At 33.3% G+C, this 11,686-nt stretch overlaps 1 long non-coding RNA gene across 2 annotated transcripts; it reads left to right on the forward strand.

The window, feature by feature from the left end:
* LOC108662241 lies at positions 7,652–9,513 on the forward strand. 2 transcript variants are annotated; one of them, XR_001928054.1, is made up of 3 exons: positions 7,652–7,696; positions 8,366–8,442; positions 9,319–9,513. It is a non-coding gene; the product is annotated as an uncharacterized LOC108662241 (long non-coding RNA). The 2 variants fall into 2 exon arrangements; XR_001928053.1 differs by having other exon boundaries at positions 7,663–7,705.

Genomic DNA, 11,686 nt, shown 5'->3' on the forward strand with positions numbered 1-11,686 from the left:
TCTAGATGTTGTCTTTCGCATCATCGTTGTTAGCTTCCTTAGCATTGTTAGGGTTAACTGGCAAAAAGGGTTTAAATAGAGGGTTAGGATTTGATATATATATATATATTGGTTTCTTAGTGCAGCACCACGACACTCTAGGGTTGCCATCGCGATGTAGCGTTTGGGCCTCTGAATGGGCATCATGAAACTTTGTAGTGCCGCAACACACTTCTTCCAATGCCACGGCATTGAATGGCCCTTTTAGTTAGGTGTGTTGTAAATCTTGAGGTGTCGCGACGTCATAATTGTGATTTCACGTTCTCATTTGCCTAAAGGCGTTATGGCATTAGCTTTCTAATGTCGCAGCATTAAGTACTTTTTTTAATACTTGTAAAAAGAAAGAAAAATAAATAAAATACCAATAATTAATGAGAACAAATGCTGAATAAATAAAAAAATATAATTTAAAGTAAATAAATTAAGTTAGAATGCTTGGGTTGCATCTCAAGAAGCATTTCTTCAAAGTCATTAGGTTGACGATAGCTGGTCTTTATTGTTGTCCACTAAAATGATTGAGGATCTTTGGTGATCCAATTCATCTCCCAAATAATGCTAGAGACGTTGCCCATCCACTCCAAATGTTTTGGTAGCCTCATTACAAATATCTATTGCACCACAAAGATAAACCTTAATCACCTTGTGAGGACCTGACCACTTTGATTTTTGTTTCTATAGAAAGAGCTTGACTAATTTGGTTAGTAACACTTGTTTTCCAATCTTAAAATCAAGATTAATTGAAGGTGGTGGAATCTATTCACTTTTTTCCACAAAAAATTTAAGACGTTTCTTTGCATATTTCTTGTCAAAAGCCTCTTTAGTAAACTCATCAATTGCATCCACTCTATGGCAACTTTTTGTAGAGGAAGGATACTTAGTTGCACTAAATATATTAAACTCAACTGCCTCTTCTCCAACTTTGAAAGCTATCTGGCCATTGTTCACATCAATGATTGCGCTGTAGTAGCCAAAAATAGTCGTCCCAAGATTAGAGGAATTTCCACATCCCCTTCCATCTCAAGCACAAAGAATTCTACTTGAATGTACAACTTCCCAACTTTAACCAATATGTCTTTTATAATCACAACAGGGTGCTTGATTGATCTTTCTGCTAATTGCAAGTTAATTGTAGTAAGTTGTATTTCTTCAAGTCCAAGTTTCCTGGAAATAGACAAAGGCATAAGTGAGACATTAGCCCTTAAATCACATAAAGCTTGAGAGAATTTAAAGTTCCCAATAGTACAAGGAGTAGAAAAATTCCCTAGAACCTTGAGCTTTGGTGGAAGCTTATTTTGAATTATGGCACTGCATTCCTCAGTAAGTGCAACAGTTTCAAACTCACCTAATTTCCTCTTTTTAGCTTTCTTTCATACTTCAAGTTTTGATCTTTAACTGATTAACTTCTTCAATTAACTTATTAAAAAATTTTTGTTTTAGCACTCAATATCTTTTTTATCAGTTAAGCCTTATGCTAACTAATTAAGTGTGCTAGCTAATCAGTTAATATTGTTCTGCCTTTACTTAGTCCTTTGTTCTTTGCCCTTTTTAACTGATTAACCAATCTTGGAACATAGCAAGCTTCTTGGCTTGCTTTCAAACAAAAATTTTAACAAGGTATTTAAACTTTGTCCTGCACACATAATGTAAATAGTCACCAATGAATGAGCAATGTTTTGCTATCATAAAAAATATATGGAGTCAACATTTGGACCTTAGTTCTAAGGCCAACCAACCATCCAATTGTTGGTACCAAATGGGTATTTAGGAACAAAATGGATGAGTTGGGGAATGTGGTTAGGAACAAAGTAAGGTTAGTTGCTCAAGGCTATAATCAAGACAAAGGCATTGATTATGATGAAACCTTTACTCCTGTAGCTAAATTGAAAGCAATTAGACTCTTGCTTGCATATGCATGTTATATGAATTTTAAATTGTTCCAAATGAATGTTAAAATTGCATTTCTAAATGGTTTTATTCAAGAAGAATTCTATGTTGAACAACCCCTTAGTTTTAAAGATTTTGAACAGATAAATCATGTTTATAAATTGCATAAAGCTTTGTATAGATTAAAGCAAGCTCTTAAAGCTTGGTATGAAAGGCTTTCAAAGATTTTGATAGAAAAAAGATTTTTTAGGGGAGTGTAGATACCACTCTTTTCATTAAAAAAGACAAAAAGGATTTGCTTGTTGTTCAAATTTATGTAAATGACATAGTGTTTGGTGCTACTAATAAAAAATTTTGTGAGAATTTTGCTAAGGAAATGTAAGGTGAATTTGAAATGAGTATGATGGAAGAATTAAAATTCTACCTTCGTCTACAAATTAAGCAATGTGAGGATGGAATCTTCATCAACCAAGAAACATATATGAAAAGAGTTAGGTATGATGAATTTGAAGTCAATTGGAAGACCAATGAGTCCTTCCACAAAGCTTGATAGAGATGAAAAAAGAAAAGATGTGGACCAAAAACTTAATAGAGGTATGATTGGTTCACTTCTTTATTTAATAGTAAGTAGACCTAATATATTATTTAATGCATGCTTGTATGCAAGATTTCAATCATGTCTTAAGGAATCACACTTAACTACTTTAAAGAAGATCTTTAGATACCTCTTGGATACTTAAGGCTTACGCCTATGGTATCCAAAAGGGTTATCTCTTGAACTTCTTGGCTATTCTGATGCTAATTTTATAGGCAGCAAAATTGATCCAAAAAATACAAGTGGTACTTGTCAATTATTTAGAACATGCCTGTGTCTTGGTCTAGTAAGAAACAAAACTCAATTGCTCTATCCACTATTGAAGCTTAATATATTTCACTAGGTAGTTGTTGTGCATAAATTTTATGGATTAGGTAACAATTAAACGATTTTGGCATGTCCATGCATAAAATTCCTATCTTTTGTGACAATCTTAGTGTCATTAACCTCTCTAAAAATCCTGTTCAACACTTTAAAACTAAGCACATTAAAATTAGATCACTTTATTAGAGATCATGTGCTTAAGGGAGATGTTCAAGTTGAATTTGTATATACCCTACATCAACTGATTGATATTTTCACAAAACCATTAAGTGAAGATCAATTTTGTAGAATTAAAAAAGAATTAATAAGCTTGATGTGAATGAACTTTGATGGAATTGATTTGATTATGTTTTTTATGAGATATTCTATAACTTGTGTCTTACTTTCATGCTTTAATTGATTAAAGGTTGATTTTGATTAGATATAGGAATCCTAGAAATAAGATAGAACTTGATTTGATCAATTAAGATCTTCTTTAATCAGTTAGGATGAATCGATATGCAAAATACAAGCGCATGTCAATAAGGTTTTAATCAACTAAAAGTCATGTTAACTGATTAATTCAATTCTATTAACTAAAACTAAAACAAAAGCCTTTAAGTTAATAGCACTTTAACTAATTAAAGCTTGCTTTAACTAGAAAAGGCACTCGAGTTAGGAGAAAACTGGCACGCGTGCTATTTGAATTTTCAAATTAAAAAAATTGAAAGAGATCTTTAAAGATTCTACATATATTTTTCTTTTTGTGTTTTATATATGTCTTGTTAGACTATGGATTGTACCTAGTGGCTCTAAGTCCATTAGTATATTCGTATAAACAAGGGTTGTTAGTTACTTGACCATCAAAATTAATTAACAATAGTTTTTTAAAGAACTTTAAAAAGACACAAAGCATGAATTTCTTTGAAGACGAGGAGCTTGAATCGTTTTTTGAGATATCTTTATTTTATTTCTATGATTTTCTTGTAGTAGATCTTTGAATTTTATATTAAATAATAATTATTGTTATTGAATAAAAAATTAAAATTCTAATTTGTTGAAACCTTCAATTTCCTAAGGTTTAAACTTTAAACTTACAACCTTAATGAACATGGTCAGCATTATCAATTGATCGTAGCTTTAACCAAAAGTGGGAAATGGGTGGAAGTGAGGTAGTGTTTTATGACAAATAGGAATTAGATGTTCTTGTTTTGAATTAATCATAAAGGCATTTTTTCCCTACAAAAAGGTTGTTCATGGTTGGTATTTGACAAGCATAACTCTGGGTTCAATGTAGTCCAACAATCTCATCAAATTTTGTTTTGTTTTATATATATATATATATATATATATATATATATATATATATAATAATAAGTTATTGTCTAGAGAAAAGAAGAGCAGGGTTCGTATCCCCCCTCCTCTAATTATAAAAAAAAAATCATATATATGTGGTACTTGTTTGGGGTGCGAAAAGGGACAAGTCGGTGTTGTTATCTAAGAAATGAAGATTGAGGTTTGTCCAAAGCAGAGGCCATTATTACTGCCCACCGACTAAGGCACTTGGGCAACCATTTTATACTTCTAACATACCTTCTTTCATGTCAAGTGACATTTTACGTCACCATCTATGTTTTTTATTTAAAAAAATTATAAAAAATAAATAAAATATCTTTCTATATATATCTTTCTGAAAAATTTTATTGCCAATTTGTGGAATGATTATATCCACCTGACAAGAGCAACTCATGTTAATAATGATGTGAAATATTATGTGAGAGTTTCATTATTTTTTAAAAATTAAATAATAAAAATAATATTATTTATAAATATTAAGGAGCCAAAAAGATACTTTTCAAAATTTGGTAATCGAAATAAAACATCTCAAATTAGTAAGTAATCAAAAAAGTAGTTTATTCTATATGACATAGTATATAGAGATTGCAAAATTTGAGAGAACTCGAAAACTTGTTTGAATTAATCTGAAATTAAACTTGATAAGATCTGAATTTATTGAAAAAAAAGTCAAAGATACGAATTTGAAAAAATTCAAACCCAACAAAAATCAAATTTGAGGTGAACCAAACTTGCAACAATGTGAACTTCAAGATCCATCTTATATGAAACTTATAAAAACTAGAATTTATAACTAAAAAGATCCGAATTATAATTAATTGAGTTTGTCCAAAATGACTAAATAAATCATTGATAACCTTTTTTTTTTTAGAAAAAATGTTCCTTTTTCTTTTTTGTTTTGTTCATCTTTCCTTTTTAAGAAGTCTCAATATATTTGTCCCTAAACAATAGATGTACTTGAGTTTACTCTTAATATTTTTTTTGTTTATTGTCAATTACCATCATTGCAGAAAACCCAAAAAGCCAACAGGAAAATTCCATTAAAAAAGGAAGAAAAAATATGTTTTAGAAAAAAAGACAAAAATGCAATTGGCTTGGTTTGTTTTTTTTTTCTTTTACTACTTTTGAAATAATCTCAAGATCCATGTAAGCTTAACTTTTAGGATTACCAGGGGTGAAACGTCCCATTATTATGGGGGCCTATGTGTCACAGTTTGTGATCCCGATCCCGTTATTAGTCTAACTCGATGGAAAGCTTGGACCAGTAGCACACATTTGTGCCACATAATGTTTAGGGGCACAAATTCGGTTTGGAGCGACATCACTTTGGAGCTTATCGACAACCAACATTAGACCACCATCGATTGGGGGTTTCTAAATGCCCGACTACATAAGGAGTTCGCATGAATGGCTCAAATTCGAGTTAGACTGCTCGCATTAGGTAGATTTAATAGGGCTAGAATTCTTCTTTATTTATTTTACTTGCACTAAGACTATAGGCTAGTGGTATTTTACTTAGGGATAAAACATTATTTTTAGTGTAAAATACCTTAACACCCTTAAATTTGAACCATAATTACATGTGGATCCACTAGTTTTCAAAGTGAACACTTCATCATAAAAGAATATCTTCTGTTGGACAAATAAGTCTAATCGTTAATTAATCGTTAATATTGCTATTAGTTTAAAGATGTGGCATTATTAAAAGGACAATTTTATCCTTTATTAATTTTAAAAATTACTAAATTATACTTTTTCAAAAAATAATTTTCTATCTTACCTTTAGCCATCGACCCCCTCACGATCAACCACCCCATGGCTGAATCTGGTTGGAAAATGCTAGATTCGGTAGGATCGAGATCCCTAGAGGAGCACCCATCGTGGTGTTCCTTAGTGGGTGCTCCCCATTATGGGTGCTCTAATATGGTGCTCCTTGGGAGCATTGTTTTACTGCTCTTACGGGAACACCATTAGTGTGTTCCTCAGAAAGCACAATTGGGTGCTCCTTGGGAGCACCATTTGCGTGCTCCACAGGGAGCATAAATCCAATGCTCTTTGGGCAGCACCGGTCTTGGTGGTCTTGGGAACACCAGATATAGTGCTCCTTAAGAAATCCAATTAGATCTAAGCTAGATTCGGCCACAAAGTGGACTGTCGGGGTAGGAACATCATTGGTCAGCCTAATAAAAAGAAAAAAGTAAAAAAAAAAAAAAGGCATTTCAACATTTCAGTTTAGATATGAACGCCATTTAACTGTTTGAGGCGAAGTGTCCACTTTACAAACTAGTGCACCCATGTGTAATTATGGTTAAAAGTTAGAGGAGGTAGAGTATTTTACCCTTAATTTTATTTAAATATCTTGTTACCTACTTTAATTGTATTAAACAACTAGAAATAGAGTTTGATTAGAAAAGGGTGCTATCACATTATAAATAGCTACCTTGGGTTTAGCAAAAAATTCAATTAGAGTCAATTGCCCCAGTAGTCATTCATTCAAGCATTCTAGTATTCATAGGTTATTTGCTTAGAATCTTAGGTATTTGTTTTCTCTTTGGAATAATATAATTATTTTTTCGCAAAGTCTTTTCTTCAAGTTTATTGAGTTTTTGGTTCCACATCTTTGTGAAAAATTCTGAGTTAGACTTGCTTAGGCTTTCAATCCCCAAACCCTAAGCGTCTTATGGATCTTAGCTAAAGTTCCAGATCCATGATAGTTAATATCAGAGCAACGCTTTCTAGAGCTAAGTACACGCTTTATTAGAGCAATTCTGTAAAGCCCGACCTTTTAAAATATTTGTCATGACATACATGTGATGGATAGCCTGTTTGCATACTTGGAAAGCCCCAAAAAATAGTCAAAAGTCGATATTGTACCAAATGGTACTATTAAGTTGAATTAAGCCTGGAACTAGTCTAAATAGAGATCTTAAGATGAAATTGAGAATTTTAAAACCCCAGAATGACTTAAAATGATGATTTGGAGTTCGAGGGCTGAATTGAAGTCAATTTGGAATTTTCATGTTCTAGGGGTAAAATGGTAATTTTGTCACCTAAGGACAAAATGGGAATTTTTGAAAAAGATTTTGATTACATTTGACTCATTGGAGTATGATTTGAGTTTGAGAGGTGAAAATTTTAAATTCTGACATTTTTGGAGTCTTAGGGGTAAAACGGTAATTTTACTATTTTATGGGGGCAAAGTTGGAATTTTGAAATTTTACACCACCTAACACTTTTCATGCCCATGGATTTCAGCCATTAACATTTTGCATTGTGGATAATTAAAACATTTTATGTGGTGGAGAGAGATTGCTTAATGGATAAGTATTACACATGGACCAATGGAAACATGCCATGTGTCAAGCTTGGATTATTCTAGAATTTCCTTGTAAAATCTATTTAAAACTCTCTTAGTCTCACCCATATGGCCAGCCAAAGCAGGAAGTGAAGAGGAAAGGAAAGAACACAAACCCTAGGTGGGAAAATTGAAAAAAAAGTGTGGGATTTCAAGGGATTAAGGTAATAAAGGTAAAATTTTATGATTTTATCTTGTGATTTACACTACCCATGCTTTCTTTTTCATTTTTCATGCTTAGAACTCAAGTTTGCATGATGAACTCATACTGGCCGAATTTGAGAGTAAAGGTTTTGACCATTGATTTTGCTAGATTTCAAGCTAATTAAGTGTTTTTGGTTGTTTGGGAATGGAAAGTATGAAAATCTAGCAAGGAATCACTTTGTTCTTCACAAACCCACAAGAGGCCGAATTTTCTAGGGAAGATATTAAGGCTGAAATTGATGATATTTCATGATATTTTGGTGGTATTTAATGATTAGTGAGGCTAAAAATTTAATGGGAAATTTTGGCATGAAAATACGAATTTTTACCTAATGTATAGACATGTGCGATTTATGGTTCGGATTGATAAATTGAATCATATTCACAGTCATTGAGGTATTTTAAGTATAATTGGAGTGTAGAAAGTGAAAGAAATCGATTTAGAGTTAAATTAGAGGTTTTAGCCAATTACACCGAGAATAGTGCGAATTAGGTCGAATACCGTATTTAAACGGCTATTCGAACATTTTGCATCACATTTCGTGCATTCATATAGATTTGTAGAGCCTGAAATAGTTTATAATAAATTGACACAATTTATTGAAATTCGTGTCACATATGATGTATAGGTGGTGAGCCCTCTAACAAAAGGTAAAGAAATTGTGCTCGAAGACCGAGAATAGGAGTATATCGAACTCCTAGTACTGTGAGTAACCTTACTATCATCTTAATTATCTAAAGTGGTTTTTATCCGATTTTGTGAATTTTAGGGAAAATGAATTAAATGATTAATTTTTCAGTTTTATAAACAAAATGTGATTTAATGAAATGATTTCATAAAATTGTTTTAAAATTGAATGATGGTTTGAAAATAGAGTAATTGGAGACCATTTGATGTATTGTGAATTTATGGTTCTAATTGATTGGCTTATGACAATATTGGCATGAATGGCTGAATTGATATTTGTGTTGAAATGTATAAATTATTGTTTGCCTTGATAGGCTGGATAATGATAAAATTGCCATGTCATGTTGTTGAATTGTTATTGTATGGCGAGAAATTGATTAGCTTATTGCAATGGACGGGTTCCGTGGACCAGCCTATTAGAGAGGCACGGTAACCCCGTTATATTCTTATCTCAGTAAAAGAGGCGCGGGTGGATAACTCCTGAGGTTAACACTTTAGAGTTCACTTCACTCCAAACCACCACGTGAGGGTGAACTCGGCCAACGCCAAGGAACGGCTATGTTTTCAAAATAAAAACATGATTTATGCGTACATAATTTTTTAACAGCCTTGGCGGACTCGGTTTGGGATAGCCCTCGGCCAAGGTATCCCTAATGACTGAGTATGATAATGATTTTGGCACGAGCCAAAGTTTTAAGAAATTCATAAGCCATGTTAATTACTCGATTTATATGAATTGATTTTATTTGGTTGAAACAAGTTGAAAGGTGATGAATTTTAGTATGTTAAACTGTTTTATCTATCTCCATTTACTCGACTTTAGATGATTTAGATGGTATTTGTTTACTCACTAAGATTTTATAATCTCACCATCTTCCTTTTCAACCATTTCAGGCATGAGGTAGCTTGTGGATAGCAGATATCGTCAAGAATTATAGTCGACTTTACTACTCCAAAAATTATAGGTTTACTAGCTTTGTGCACTTTTGTTCCTTATGGGCCCACAAGTCACTATAAAGTAAATTTCATATCCCGATTATCTGTATTATAGTACGTATGAATTTATTTAGTTTTTACATTACAAAAAAATTATTTACCGATAACTCTATAAATATTGTTTTACAAGAAATTAGAATATTTTATTGAATATTTTTATTTTATTCAAATAGTTGCAATATCATTTTTAATAAATGTTTTAGACACCCACATTTATTTTAAATCATGAAATATGTGTTTTCCACTCATCTACTACATCTTTAGTCGGGTTTGAAAAATTTCGAGGAAAAATGACGAAAACGCCCCTGTGAGGTGAAAATTATTTTTCCACGGTTTTAAAAGGAAAAAAGCTTAAAATTCCTTAAAAACGAGGTTTGGCTATGATTTCTCACAGGGAAGATGAAAAAAATGGTACTAAAGCCTTGTAGGGTTCCGATTGGCACTCCAGGTAACGAATGTCTACCGGGACATCGCGACGGTTGTCACAAGCTCGAGGGGAGTACCGGGTCGTGACAAATGCCTTCAAGAGCTAGGTAAGGACGACATTCCCATTATCTTAGGGAAATTTTAAAGCCTATTGCACATCCAAAGGTTAAGTTATGACTGACAAACCCTAAGGAATTCGCAATATTGTGAAGCCTTAAATTTTTAGTAAATAAGGTTTTAGGGTAAGTTATCTTAAACCCTAAAGGCCATAAGGAAAGGAGAAATTTATTTAGAGTCAAAGTCGTGAAATTTGGGAAACGAAGGAAGAGTTTTGAAAAAGAGTTGACATCAATTGGTGACCAGACCACATCACACTTGAACGCTTTTGTTCAAGATAATGTGAGCGTTGTAAACCTAGAAACAATGCACACATGTACTGCGGAGCGTTACGAGTTTGAAGATATTTTGTAAGCACTGGATAATCGTGTATCCCGCCTTGAGATGATTATCAACCACGAGGTGTGGAGCAACTTTGAATGTGTTAAAGACAACATTGATCAACTAAAGTCTAATAGTGATGAGCTTTGCAAGAAATGGCACAACACATTGAACAACTTAATTTTCCATGATGTGGGGCAAAATGAATTGATGGCAGCTATGTAGCAGCAACAATGGCAATTGACAGAGGTTGTTAGAGGTCTCGAGTAGAGAGTTGCACATGTAGTTGACAAATATTATGAAGCTGCACAACGTGACTTTTAAACTAGGCAATTTGAATAACGGAGATTTGGCACTAGATTATCCAAGCATCAAGTTCAAACCCCTCGTATCCTATGTGTGCCACAAACGAAAACACCGTGCATATAGGAGCCGTGTACTTGGACGTCAAAAGCCAACCACGAGCTAGACATCCACATGGCAGAACACATCCGAACTTGGAGGTGTTTTAGAAACAGCCTCTGGGGAGGTTGCCTCAATGGAGCCCATACCAATCGTGGGGAACCCACCGAAGACTTGTAATGGTGAGAGACCACAAAGCAACAAGGGCGCTACCTAAATCGAGTAGGGGAGAATGTCATGGTCCATGATCCAATGACTAGTTCAGCTCGATGGAGGGCACAGACCAACAGCACACACTTGTGCTACACAATGCCTAAGGGCATAAATTAGGCTTGTGGTGACATCACTCATGGGCCCATCGACAACCAATATAGGGCCATCATTGATTGGGAGTTTCTAGACGTCCGACTACACAAGGAGTTTGCATGAAGAGCTCGAGTTCGAGTAGGATTGCCCGTATAGAATAGTTTTAATGGGACTAAAATTTTTTTTTATTTATTTTGCTTGCAGTAAGACTTTAGGCTAGTGGTGTTCTATTTAGGAATAGAATATTAATTTTATTTAAATCTTTTGTTACCTACTCTAATTGTATTAGACAACTAGAACTAGAGTTTGATTAGAAAAAAGTGCTATCACATTATAAATAGCTACCTTAGGTTTAGAGCAAAGGTAATTAGAGTCAATTGCCCCAGTAGTCATTCATTCGAGCATTCTAGTATTCGTAAGTTATTTACTTAGAATCTTAAGTATTTGTTTTCTTTTGGGAATAATATAATTATTTTTCCGCAAAGTCTTTTCTTCAAGTTTATTGAGTTTTTGCTTCCGTGTCTTTGTGCAAAATTCTAAGTTTGGTTGGCTTAGGCCTTCAATCCCCAAGCCCTAACTGCCGTGTGGATCTTGGTTAAAGTCCCAAGCTTGTGACACGTGGCTCCCTCAAAATTTTTGAACTTTTCTATATATATATATATATATAATATATATATATATATTATATATTATA

This window comes from Theobroma cacao, chromosome 1, assembly GCF_000208745.1.
Source record: "Theobroma cacao cultivar B97-61/B2 chromosome 1, Criollo_cocoa_genome_V2, whole genome shotgun sequence".
In the NCBI taxonomy this organism is placed as follows: domain Eukaryota; kingdom Viridiplantae; phylum Streptophyta; class Magnoliopsida; order Malvales; family Malvaceae; genus Theobroma; species Theobroma cacao.